At 48.2% G+C, this 14,260-nt stretch overlaps 1 protein-coding gene across 14 annotated transcripts in view; it reads right to left on the bottom strand.

Moving 5' to 3' along the window:
* SRRM1 (serine and arginine repetitive matrix 1) overlaps positions 1-14,260 on the bottom strand; it is a 935,651-nt gene that overhangs the window by 243,335 nt on the left and 678,056 nt on the right. The window lies entirely within an intron of this gene.

Raw genomic sequence — 14,260 nt, 5'->3', positions numbered from 1 at the left:
ACCATCCTTCGACGGCCGGGGCCCTGTCATGTGGCGATCTCGATCTAGAGTGCCCAGAGGACAGAGATTCCAAGGACCTATCCCTGGACGTTATGCGTTGCCGTCTGCTCCACACGTGTTTCGAGTCTCTGCTGTGGGTTGTGCGTTTAGTGGAGGATGAAGTGATAGTGCTGCCGCCGCCAGGTGTTGTCCCCTTAACAAGGCCGCGGGCCTGTCTTCCGGGTGGGGCCCTGTGCTACCAGAGTAACCCTGTCACCTTCGGCAGCAACGCCGCAGTATCCGTCGCTGAAGGCACTCTACTTCCATGGCCTCGAGCTGCCTGGCGTAGTGGGCCCAGTGTTTAGTAGATCTGTCCTTCAAAGTCTTGGGCTTGAAGAGTCTGCACGCTCCACAAGAACCCTCGACGTGGTCTCGCGGGAGTCAGAGGTTACATACAAGGTGTTAATCAATCCAAGGAAATTCCCTATTGCACTTGGGGCAACATTTAAAGGGGATCTTGTCCATAACGGAATGATACGGCAACTAGTCGAATGTAGCGTTAGAAAAGGGGCATATACATTCTAAAATGACCTCCCCCTTCTCTCCCTACAGTGTGGGCCGAAGCCCATAGCGGCCTTCCAAGGCCGAAACGGATCAGTCGCAGAAGACTTTCGACTGTCGTTTTTCTTGTCCTTCACCGGCGTCTGGCGTTTCGATAGTCGGTGATATAAAGGATAGTAAGAAGAAACTATCCGTAATTTGATAATAGTCAATGGCTATAAGCCGAAAGAGGAACTCGGCTATACGCGTCCGTCTAGAATGGCGGAAATAAACAATCTGACGGACCTAGACGTATGATGGATCATGTGTCCAGTGGACAACACACTAGGGATAATCTTACTGGCACGCCCTGCCGATGTCCCTTTTCAAGTTTCGAAAAAAAAAAACACCTGTAATACTCTGCAGCTTCCACGAGATGCCATAATTGAGTGTTGTGTGATGATATCACCTGCTGGTTTCATTTTTAGTGTGTGTTTTGGACCTAGAAAAATCACTGTGTGGACTCATTTTGGGCCCCTTAACCCACTCACACTCTTGAGGATAACCTTGACTGCTCTTCATAGCTACCTTGATTGAGTTTTGTCTAACCTCTCAAGGTTGCACTGTTAACTATTACTAGGTTGGCCTCCTAAAATCGGTCCACCAGGCCAGATTCTAGAAATCCATCTCAACATCAAAAGGAGATCAAGAAACGCAAAACCAACCTTTGGTATAAGTCTGTACAACACACTTTTTGGTAGCTAGCTGAGCAACCAGGCTTATCTCAAGAGGGAATGTGAGCTTGTATAGAGGTTACACAGAGGTCTACAATCACAAGTATTCAAATAGACTATTATACTCAAGGTTTCTTGGTAAAACACGTATTAATTTATTACACAGTCAGTTAGAAAACATTCAATAAAAGGAGGCAATCCATATACAAAAATATACTACAGTACTTCACACTATCAGTTTCTGAGGCATTTGAACTACTTTGAAGGAGCAAAATGGCATTCAGAGCATTTGAAGGAGGAGCAAAAAGGCATAAGTTAATAAAACGAATAATATAGTTACTCTTAAATAGTGCAAATAGTTAAGAGTTAACCAGAGGAGTTGTTCCAATGCAATAGATGGGCCAAAGTCAATGGGCTAGAGTCTTGTATAAGTAAAACGGTTCTGGTAGTTAAATGGAAAGGTCTTGGCCACGGTTCTCAGAAGTAGAAGAAAGGTTTATATGTCGGGTCACAAGCTGCTAGTCAGCCTGCAAGTTGCCAAAGTTTCACACACTTTCGCAGTGAGAGGTAAGTTCTCTTGGTCGTGTTTTCACAGTACCTTAGATTGAATCTCGCTGTTCCTGAGCCTCAGTCGTGGTGACACGAGGGAGGACGTTGGGGGTCTCCTGCACTGCACAGGGACTGGTCACAAAGCTGACAAACTGGAAGATCTTCGATTCCAGTAGCTGTCGTAAAGCACACAAACTGGTGTCCTTATCCCTGGCTATTCAGTTTCCTTCAGCACTCTGAGGAAAATACAACCAGCTCCGAGAATGGTATCCAGGTGGCTTACGAGTTGATTGGTCCCACCAACTGTCGTCCTTTAAGGGCTTCTCTGTTGAGATGAACTTGGCTATTCGGACCTGCAGCAGGGCTTCACCGGGCAAACTAACGGTCCAGGAGTTGCAGCAGCCGTCCTCTTCCAGCTCGTCTTCGGTTCTTTCATTCCAGTGGTCAACTGCCTTCCAAGCCAAGAGACTCGCCTTTTAAACAGTTTTTCCCCATTCATTCCAGCCTAGCTGCCACTCACCCAGACAGTCAGCCAGCCAATGAGGCCAGAGTGCATTCGGGTCTCCAAGGAGACCGAGCACAGGGAGTTTTCGGACACATCCCTCACTTCCTGCCCACCCAAGACACTCAGGCGCCATAGGCGGTCTTCAGACCTGAAGCCCGCCAAAGGCGTAGGAATAAAGGGACAAAACCTAGTTTGGCACGCAGGACAAACTCTAAAAGGACCTTTCCAAAAAGAAATGGTGAAAGAAGACCGGGAACCATTTAAACAAAGGAGGCTCAGACGCCATCTTGAAAAACATGGCTCCCGCGATTTAACGCTACCGGTGTTGGCGGTCGGGAAAAATCATGTTAGTTCATTGTAAAACCACTGCCACCAGCCATTTTGGGAGGAAGGGGTAGCATTGGCCTGCTACACGAGTTTCTACCCATAGGGGATACTAGGTAACCCCTCTAGCACTCTATTGTAAGATAGGGTGTGCTGGGTCTAGGAATTTAAAAAGACTAGTAAAGTCAATTTAACTTTACATTCTCTGGGAAGCAGTAGTTTATCCCAGAGAAGGTATTTAAACCTTGGGACAGCCTAAAAGGCTTCCCTTTGTCACTGCACTGAGGGTGCTGTGTGACATTTGAAAATATGATGCCTATGGAGTTGTCTAAAACTGCATAATCAAAGAAATAACCACTGAAAACGAACAGAATTAAAAAGGTACAAAGTCCCAAAATCCAACAAAATAGCTGGGGGTCTCCAGGGTAGAGAGGAATTAGCACATTTTGAGAATTTTCCACAAAACTCTAGAGCAAGAGGTAAGTTTTCAGACTTTGTACAGTGCCTTTAAAATGAAGAAAAGATGCAGCAGATGACTCCTGTTCCTGTGCAGTTGTGCAGATCTCACTGTTCCTGGTCCTCAGTTGTGGGGAAAAAGGGGGGACTTCTGGGGACTACTGCCCTGCAATGGGACGGTCACTGCTCGTGTTAGGCAAGATAGTAAGCAGTACCCATAGGGTGCACTACAACAACCCTGACCTCCTGGCAGTAGTAACCCAACCTTTGGTACAAGTCTGTACTACACAGGTCGGTAGTGTAGATGAGTAGCCAGGCTTATCTCAAGAGGGGTCAACGTGAGCGGTAGGGGAGTTACACAGAGGTTGCTGTGTGACACACGAAAAGATGATGCCTACAGAGTTGTCTAAAACTCCATAATCAAAGAAAAACACAGAAAACAAACAGATTTAAAAGGTTCAAAGTCCCAAAGTTTATCAAAAGAGCTGGAGGGCTCCAAGGTGGGAGGAATTAGCACATTTTGAGAATTCCCCCCAACAATAGCCAGTTTCAGTGTTTGGTCCTCCTAAATGCAGAATCGTGGGGAAAAGACCACAGACGGCTTTGCACTTGAAAAATGTAAAAAAGTTCTTAATTGCCACCAGACAGTTTAGGTACGTGGAAAGTAATAAAAATGTAACTTCTGACAAAGTATAGGTGAGTAGAACTAGGCGAGGTCACCGTGCTAGGGAGTTCAGCACAACCCAAAGTGTTCACCTAAAACTCCATGGAAGAAGGCTTGTGCTGAAACATGCCATAAAAAGGAGACTACATTCACTCACTGGTAGGCACATAGGCTATACAATGCACCACACCTCACCTAACAAAGCAAAAGGGTCCCTAAAGATCCCCTGGCAGAACTCTTCCTAAGGTGGTGCCCACTGCCGCAGGAAGAACAGATGCCAGAACAAGGGAGAGGTCTCCCAACACTGGTAAACCCAAAAAGCTAACCAATGACCACAAAACAAAAACTATTATAACAGGGGAGCAAGATTGAAAAACCTCACTCACCTACAAAATCAATGGAAAGATCAAATAAGTCCTGCGTTTGGGTTAGAGGCTTAAACGCAAGGAGCAAGGTTTGTGACATAGAAAAAGCTCACCAACAGTCTTCTTTGTTGATTGACACTCATTCCGCCTTGCATTGAGAACAGGGACTTCATCAGTAAACATTTAAGAGACCAATATCAACAAAACAGGAACACCTGATTTATCTTGGATGTTTATTATTTTATTGGTAACTTACGGAGTGCCAATCAGAAAAACTGTTTCACAGCTCCAGGAGGGGAAGAGTGGAGGTGAGGAAATGGGGAGAGGTAAAGGGTATAAACATCCAGATTCAGAGGATACATTTCAAATGGAAAAGTAGCAGCATGCCTAAAGTTTCTAAAAGTGCCCTCTCTTGTGGATTGAAAGAGGACTTCAACTATCAGTCACCACGCTGAAACAGGAGGCCAATGCTATGCCTTTGGAATTGCTTAACCAGCCAGCACCAGGGTTTTCCCTCAAAAGCAGGGCAAATTCCTATGCAGCACAAACAACTAAGATTTTCATGATGTTCTCTGATCCCACCGAAAGGTGAATAGAATAGAAAAATGTATTACACATGTATGGATGCAGCCTTAGCATGGGCATAGAGATAATTTTTTTATATTTCACCATGCCATCACCAACAAACTAATGAGCATGGACAGGGAAGGCATATGATTAAAAGGGTGAACTGGTGGCAAGCTCGTATAGCACACAATCACAAACTGAAAAGTAGGAAAAACTTACTAGAGGTATCGGACTATTTCTGAATAGGACTAAAGGCCTAACACACATTGACGACATTATGGAAGACAAAAGCAAAGTACACACCTCAGGAATGCACCGTGCACCAGACAGGTGACCTTAGTTTATTTTCATTCAGTATTTAAACTTTATTGGTTAAAAAAAAAAAAAAAAAAACAATAATGCAAGGGCTGTAAACAATGTCTTGTCTCATTCTACAACCCCCCTTCCACCCCCCCCCCCCCACGCAGATCAATTGTGAATGCTGCATAATAACACTACTTCTTATCAAGCAGTCTCACAAATTAGCAGAACCATTTAAGGTCTGTAACCCAAACAGTCTGAATACAACCAAACCAAGCCAATGAGGGAGGTGGGATAGCATGGCAGTACCCTAAACAAACAAGGCTGCTAATGTTCATGTAGGGTGCCACCATTTTGAGCAATTTACTTACATTTACATACAACATCCACCAACCGCTGAGTCACACAAGACCGGGATGAATCCACAAAAGCCTTTACATAAAAAAAGGAGAAAATATACAGGTGTCTAAAAGTGATGAAATAAAAATAGAAACCAAAAATCAAGAGTCGCTTGAAAGTAGTAGTAAAAAGCACATTACTTATGGTAGTAATTCAGATATTCTGTTACTGAAAGGCCAGTCATAATGAGGAACAAAATACTTACCTCTCAGGAATGTTCTTTATGATGGATGTTCCTCCCAAGAATGCCTCATCTTTGATATCTTCCTATCAGAGAGCAGCTGTTCCTACGCAGAATCCACATCTGCTCTGAAAGTGGCCTCTATGCATCCAGCGGTGGATAGGATATCGGCAACAGCATAGATTGTGGTACTACACCCATGACCTTAGTTCTACCCTTTTTTTCCTAGCGCACTGATGCTGAGGGACCACAGAACCAAGGGGAACTACTAGCTATCCACAAAGCAGGGCAGGGAGGGCGATAAGAAATCCATGGGAGGTGCATCTTCAGAAAGAACATTACCAAGAGTAATTGTTTTTAGAACAGATTCCTTTCTCCCACAAATTTCTCATCTTTGATGGTTTCCCATAGAACTTTGTAGATCTAAAAGGGGCAGAGGGGAGGAGAGCAAGGTTTAAGTTACTTACCTGTAACTATTGTTCTTCAGCACGGGCCTGTCATGGATTCACATGCTCGTGAATATTCCCCGTCAGGCTGGGAATCCTCTGTAAAAGAAAAACGGTTTCACTTACTGTATTTCACTGTCCTCTGGGTCATACTGCCCCCATTCAATGACAGTCCTCTCCCTAAGCACTACCTCTGGCAGCCATCTTCTGATATGGTAAGCACGTAAAGTGGCGGTATGACCAAGAAGAGCCACAGAGGGGTCAGAGGGAGGGTTCACATGTGAATCCAGGCCAGACCCAAGCTGGAGAACAATAGTTACAGGTAAGTAGCTTAAACCTTCTCCAGCATGGGGTCTGGCATGAATTCACATGCTCATGAATAGATATATCAGTACAACATTACACAACCAAAGGAGGCGGCAAGGCTTAACAGAAGCAAATAACTTACCTCCAGAACAGACTCGCCTCAAGCAAACAGGTTGCATAGCACTGCTTGGCCGACTGTGGACTGCTCCCTAGAATCCCCGTCGATGCAGTAGAACTTTGTGAAGGTGTGCATAGACCTCCATGTAGCAGCCCTGATGATGCCCAGTGTTAGGGAGAATTCTAAAAAAAATTGCTATTTGCACTGTAAGAATAATTGAAATCTTATGTTCTGATGACCTTTGCCTTTTAATCCTCTTGAAAAGTATTGAAGTATATTTGCGTGTTATTATATGATTGCCTCCTTCTAATGAATGTTTTATAACTGACTGATGAATATATTAATAAGTATTTATCCAAGAAACCTTGAGTATAAGTTTATTTGGACACCTGTGATTGTAAACCTCTGTGCTCACATTCCCCTCTTGAGATAAACCTGGCTGCTCAACACGCTACCAAAACTGTAGTACAGACTTATACCAAAGGTTGGTTTGCTTACACCTCTAGTCATAGTTGTGTGTAGTGTTCCCAGAGGGTACTGCATCCAAATTTTGCTGAACACCCAGCAGGGGCACACCAGACAGGAACGCTGTTGTCTGAGCGATCGCTCTGGTGGAGTGGGCTCTCTGACGGCCGGGCGGAGGCCAGCTCACCAACGGATGACAGTGCGTGATGCAGCGGGAGTGCCACCTTGAGACAAGGCCTTCCCATGGTTCACAGGACCAAAGTTCACAAACAGTTGAGAAGACTTCCGAAAAAATCTCAGTGCGCGTCAGAACTTCAGGGCACGAGCAACGTCCAGCGCGTGGTAGGCCCTTTCCGCCAGCGACAAAGGTTTTGGGAAGAAAACGGGTAACGCCAAAGGCTTGTTGATGTGGAATTCCAACTGAACCTTTGGCATGAAAGAGGGGTGCGTATGCAGTACCACCCTTAATTTGTGGGAAAGTCAGGTATGGCTGCTTGCAGGCTAGGGCCTGGATTTCACCTACACGACTTGCAGATGCGATGACCATAAGGAAAGCCATCATCCACGAGATTAAATTGAGCGGCGCCCACAGCATAGGCTCGGAAGGGTCCCCCCTCCCCCATTAGCCTCGTCAGAACCACGTTGAGTTCCCACACCGGGGCAGGAGCTTTCACCGGGAAAGATTGGAAAAGTCCTTTGCGAAACTCCTTGAGTGTGGGACCAAAGTGAGGATCTTCCTGGGGATTTGGTAGCGGGAGATAGCCAGTAGATGCACCTTGATGGAGGCATGCGCCAGACCCGCCTTTACCAAGGATGGCAAGTATGGAAGGATCTGTGGAGCCATGAACCTCAAAGGGGTAATCATCTTTCGACCGGCACCACGTAGCAAAATGCTTCCACTTATGGCCGTAGCAGCTAATGCTCACCCTAAGTTACTAGGGGAATCCAGACGTGGACCCCTTGCTCACTATTCTTAGAGAGGCACAGCTCCTCCCTACTGATGAGGTCCAACCAGACCGAAACACGTGTCTGGGGATGCTGTTGGTACTCTTGTTCAGAGGAGAATTGCCTAGCATTTCGGTGCTGGACTGCCCCAGGGCAGGACAAAGACTGATATGTTTAGGATATTTCTTCTCTGTGAAAGATTGTGAGCTAAAGACTCTGGGTAAGTCTCTCGGAACCAGGACTAATGTCTGGCAGAGGGACTCCCAGGACCCCCCTTGTTAATTTGAACTCCCAAACTCTAGGCTGCAGGAACCAAGCACACTGGTTCAATGATCCTGGATCGTGATGAAGGATTGCGCTCCCTCTCTGATAAGATACGGAAACCACCAGCAACTTGACTGGAGGCGACGCTGACAGGCTGAGAAGGTCCGGATACCAAATCTGACACAGGGGGAGGAGTATCATTTTGCATTGACACTCTGAGTGTGTTGATGACTCGTAACAGGAGAGGGAACGGAGGAAACACACAGAAACAGCCCTACTGATGGGAAGGAGAACGCGTCCCCCTGGCTCCTACGCTGGAGCTATCTGCTGGCCAACTTCTGGCCTTTGGAGTTCGCCGCCGTCGCAAACAGATCGATCTGGGGTCTGCCGCACTTGACGAACAGGAGGTCCACCTGATCCTGATGAAGCTCCCACTCATGGCAGGAGCGCAGTTCCCTGCTGAGGGAGTCTGCAATGGTGTTCTTGTCACCAGCCAGGTGAAGGACGAGGAACATTCCCTGTCCGACGGGCCAGTGCCACAAGTCCTGTGCATCCTTGGAGAGTGCAGGGGATAGAGTGCCCCCTTGGTTCCTGATGTAGAACATGGTGGTGGTGGTGGTGTCTGTTAAGATCCTCCCCACCTTAGCTTTCAGAGACGGTAGGAACGACCTGAGGGCCCAGATCACTGCCTGTAGCTCCAGGATGTTGATATGCAGATCTTTCTCCTTTAGCAGCCACAGGCCTCTGGCGTGCAGATGTCCGGTGTGCGCTCCCAAACCTTGCAGGTAGGCGTCCGTGGTGAGTCTCTTGGAAGGCAGAGGGGGAGGGGGTTGAAATCCTGTGCCTTGGGCGTAGCTGGAGCAGGTGCCCCACCACTCTATCGCCTGCTGGAACTCTTCGTCGAGGGAGCTTGTCCGTGAAGCTTCCGGGCACTTGTATCCAACAGGCGTCCAGGAATTCCTGTAGTGGTCGCATCTGCAACCTGCAGAGACAGATTAGGTAGATGCAGGACATCATGCTCAGTAATTACTGGATGGCCTGCATCGTACCCATCTCTATTGATGACAGCCGTTGCACCTTTCCTTGAACGGCTGCTAGCCTCTGCTCCGAAGGCGACGCCAGGCAAGATACTGTATTGAGTCTGGCGCCTAGGAACAACGCATTCTGCGATGGTGTCAAGCAGGACTTCGGATAGTTGACAGAGAATCCTAAATCAATAGTCGGACGGTCTCCTCCGTGTGTTCGTCTGCCAGTTCTGGCGAGCTGGCCCGTATCAGCCAGATGTCCAGGTACGGGTATACATGTATGCCCTATAGACAGATGTGCCACCACTGGTGCCAGGCATTTCGCGAACACTCTTGGGGCTGACTTCAAGCCGAATGGTAGGGCCTTGAAACGGGAGTGCTGGCCCCGCATCACAAAACTTATACATTTCCGATGTTTCTTGTGAATGGGGGCGTATAAATGAGTGTCCTCCAGGTCCAACGACGTCAAGTAGTCTCCTTTATCCTTTTGGCGGAGCACAAGCTGCAACGTGACCATCCTGAATTTTTGCGAGTTTAGGTATTTGTTCAGACATCGTAGGTCCAGGATGGGTCTCCAAGCCTCTGCATTCTTTCTGACCAGAAAGTATCTGGAATAGACTCCAGAGCCCCGGAGCCGTTAGGGCATAGGCTCTATCGCTCCTTTTAGTAGAATGGCTCGTACCTCTTCCAGAAGCTGAGGGATGTGCTGCACTTGATGGGGAACTGGAGGGATCCGCTGACACCTGCATTGGAACTCTAAAGTGTGTCCTTTGGCGAAAGCGTCCAGCATCCATCTGTCAGTGGTAATATTCCTCCACTCGCTGACGAACCGCGTCAGCTGGCCTCCCACTGGGGTGCACGAGTGGGGGCCCGATGGCCTGGCCGGTTCAGGCTTGCTTGGGCACCGCCATCCTGCCTTGCGGGCAACAGCGACGCTGTCATCCGATACCGTAGGCCTGGGAGCGGCCTATGTAGGCTTCTTGCGTTGAAGATCGAGAAGGCTGTCAATACGACTTGGAGAACCCTTTTGAAAACCTGCTTGGTTTTCTCCTGGAAGAGTGAAAAGACGAGCGGTGCTGCTGGCGAGTGCCGAGGGAATGGGCCATCTCTGTATCCGCCTTGATGGCCTGGAGGAACTCGTCAACGGCAAATCTAAATAGATTTCCACGAAGGGCATGTTCATCACCTTCGCTTGGACCTCCAGACGGAAATTTTGGGCTTTCATCTATCCCCGTCAAAGGCAGACACTGTACCCCATTTGCTAGAACCCCATTTCGGCGACAAACACTGCCACTGCGATGGCGTGATCTGATGCCACCTCCCCTTCCTGGAAGAGAATGAGGACTTCAATCTTATCGTCAGGGAGGTACTCCAGGATCGGTCCCAGCATGTACCACAATTGCCTGCCGTGCCTGGCCAGGATTGCCAACGCATTGACTCCCTTGATCTTGGACGCTGCAGTGTAAATCACCTTCTTCCTCATGACGTCCATCCTTTTGCCCTCACTGTCTGGAGCCACCAAAGTCAACAAGGACGGGTTAGCTGACCATTTCGTCGTGGCCGTCGACACCACAAAGTCAGGCGATGGTTGCAAGCTCATGCTCTTGGGTGCAGAGTCCGGCACGCTATATTTCTTCTCCAGCCTATCGCGCTTGGCTGGAGCTATGGAAGGGTTCTTCATGAAGGCAATTCCCTCTCCCCAAATATCGTCCAGAAAGGGCACCACCAGGATTGTCTTCATCTTGGCCTTGCGCCTTTGATACAAGAAGTCCTCCTCCTTGGTTTCCTCTGGCACCAGCTGGAATAGCTCAGAGGCCCTGGTGATCATGGAGTGGAACAAACCCACCGCAATCTGTCGGGACAACTTACGCGGGACATCAATGTTGCAAATCACTGCGCGCTGGGACGAGGGTCTTAGTCATCCGTCGTCGTGGCCGCATCCGTTCCCGGGTCTGCTGGTGGTGGGGTTTGGGGCCTGACATGGTGGAGGGAGGTTGATATGGGGGCGTCATATGACGCTTCCTTTTTGGCAGAGGCTGATCGGGGAGCTCTGGGACCACAGCTACGGTCGCCGGACACATTCTCATCAGGATCTCTGACACCAAGGTGTGTAGAGTCGGTCAAATATCCAAGGAAATGTCCCCCAGGCTGAGAAGGCAGAACAGGAAAAACTAGGCCCTGCGATCTCATCCCTGTCGCCCTCCTCGTCCTCGTGGACCATATACAAGGACTCCCGATGTTGGTCGTCCGTGGACGAGACCTTCATAGTTTGGGTGATGACCTGGGAGGGCTGTTTCGGGGCCTCCTCGACTCATCCCCATGCCGTTCTTTTGACTTCCTCAGGGCTTTGAGCCGGAACCTGGCCCCGTTTCATCCCTTCTGGCATGCCTGCAGACTTTGCCACAGTGTCTTTGGTGATGTTGCTCCTTGGGGGCAGGGACACTTTCTGCGCCGTGGGAGCTTCCCTTTTAGGATCAGCTGCCGTGGTCGCAGTAGACCGAGTCGCTGATGAGGTCTTTGCCTCTGCCGGTTGAGCCTACTTGGGCTTTGCAGCTGTTAGGGAGAATTCTCATTTAAGTGCCAATTCCCTTCAACCTTAGACACCCCCAGCTCTTTTGCTGGACTTTACGACTTTTTTATTTTTACCCTAGAGTGAGAGACCTTTTTCTCACCATCGCATGCGTTTTTGACCCGATTTGGATTATGGGTTTCCTATGTTTTTGTAGTCTGAAAAACCCCCTTCAGTGCAGTGTCACAGAGAAATCCTTTAGATTTCTCCTAAGGTTTAAATACCTTTTCTTGTGTGAACTACTGTTCCCAAGAATAGTAACGTGAAATTGACTTTACTTACCTTTTCCCTTTGAAGGCCCAGCACACACCATCTCACGCGGAGTGCTGGGGGGGTTAGCTAGTAGCCCCTTATGCTACCTTCTCATGTAACATTGTGTATGTTACCCTTACTACTTTAAATGGCTGGTGGCAGTGGTTTAATTTTCCTAACATTGTGCATTTCTACCGCAGGCCAAATCCACAGCTGCAGAACAGCACCCATGCGTGACCATTTCGTCAAAATGGCCCAGGTCTTTCTTCACCATTTTCTGTTTGTGAGGTCTTTCTTGTTTTACCCTTTGTTCGTTTTATGTATAGAAAATAGGCACCTCGTACTAGACGAGATACAAATAGGGGCGCACACACAAGAACACACAAGTTAATATAAATTGACATGATTCTGAATTTGTGCACATCATGTGTTTCTTTGTATAGTTTTTTTGTTTGATTTCAAACACTCATATTAAACACCATATCAATTTGCAGACATATGTACTTCCTGGTTATCAAGTCTTGTAATATACAATTCTTGTCATCAAACATCTTCATCGAAACAAGTAACATTTCACTCTCAATTTACATTTAGGCAATAACATTTGTTTGTTTTCACAATGTAACCAATGTTCACATTATTTCAGTTTTTCAACAGAAATGATCCTGATATTCTGATAGGTTGGAATATATTATATTCCTATCATTTACTATGTGTTTCGGGCGTCATTTCACCCTTCTTCAGGTAAGAATTATCTGGATATTGAGATTCTGTAAATTTAAACAAAACAATAATGGGTATAAGTTCTAAATTTCTTAAGTATGCTCTAAGTAAGTAACCAACAAATCTGCACTGACCTGTGACTGAATTTGGCCACTGATTCTTCCCTTCCGCTTTTTAATTGAGGAATCTATGGAAAAATATATTTTGGTGTTTATTAGCCCCCCTTTCTTCGTTTTGCCTTTTGCTGGCTTCAGCCCTGAAGCCCGCCTCTGTATCCAGTGTGTCCCGAAACTCCCCTGTCCTTTGTCTCCGAGTGCCTGAATGAAACCAGCTTTGATTGGCTGGCTGGCTGTTCTTTCAGGTGGTGGTATTATCCGTGAAGACCCTCACCACTTTGCCCTTGAGGGACGGCAGAAACGACTGGAGAGCCCAAAACACCGCTTGTAGCTCCAGAACGTTGATATGTAGCGTCTTCTCCTCCGGCAGCCACAGGCCTCTGGCGAAGACGTCGGGTGTGGGCTCCCCATCCATCCAGGGAAGCGTACGTCATGACCGTCCCCTGGTACGGGGGGCTCTGGAAATCTATGCTTCCATAGCGCATGTCCCACCACGGAACTCCTCGTCGAGCACGTACCGGTCCTGGAAGCCTCAGGACACCTGGACCCAACAGGCGCCGAGGAACTCCGGTAGAGGGTGCATCCACAACCTGCAGAGCCGAATCAGGTATATACATGAATACATCATGCCTGCCGAACAGACTTGAGGGTCCTCACCATGGCGACCCTCATTCCTACCAGCCGTTGCACTTTGCCTAGGATGGCAGATATCCTCTCCTTCGAAGGTGATGCCAGGCAGGATACTGTGTCGAGTCTGGATCCTAGTAACAGCTTGTGCTGCGATGGAGTCGAGCAGGACCTTGCATAATTCACTGAGAACACCAGTTCCGTCAGCAGGTAGACGTCCCTAGCCGTGTGGCCGACGGCGATGTCCCTTGATCTGGCCCGGATGAGCCAGTCGTCCAGGTAAAGGTACACGTGGATCCCTTGCAGTCGTAGATGGGCCGCCACTGGAGCCAGGCACTTGGTGAAGACTCTGGGTGATGACTTCAGTCCAAAGGGACGAGCTTTGAACTGGTAATGCTTCCCATGAACGACTAAGCACAGAAACTTGCAGTGTCCTTTGTTTATGGGTACTCTGGAAATACACGTCCTCTAGATCCAAGGACCACAGAAAGTCCCCCTCCTCCAGCTGGCCGAGCATGTGCTGCAGTGTTACCCTCCAGAACTTCTGTGACTTTATGCATTTGTTGAACCGTCGCAGGTCGAGAATGGGCCTCCAGCCCCGGGTCTTATTTCATACGAGGAAGTACCTTGAGTATACTCAAGAGCTCTGGAGTCGCTGTGGAACCGGCTCTATCGCCCTCTTCTGTAACATTGCCTGTACCTCCAGCAGCAGCTGAGGGATGTGGTTTTCCTGCGGGGCCAACTGCGGTATTCGCTGCCACTTTCTTTGGAACTCTAAGGTGTGACCATGGGCGAGAGCGTCCAGCACCTGTCGGTGGAGCTGGTCTCCCACACGCCGACG

The sequence above is a fragment of the Ambystoma mexicanum genome, chromosome 11 (genome assembly GCF_040938575.1).
Source record: "Ambystoma mexicanum isolate Mex_15411 chromosome 11, UKY_AmexF1_1, whole genome shotgun sequence".
Lineage (NCBI taxonomy): Eukaryota > Metazoa > Chordata > Amphibia > Caudata > Ambystomatidae > Ambystoma > Ambystoma mexicanum.
Note: the sequence above shows the minus strand (reverse complement) of the source record. Positions and strands in the feature narration are given on the sequence as shown.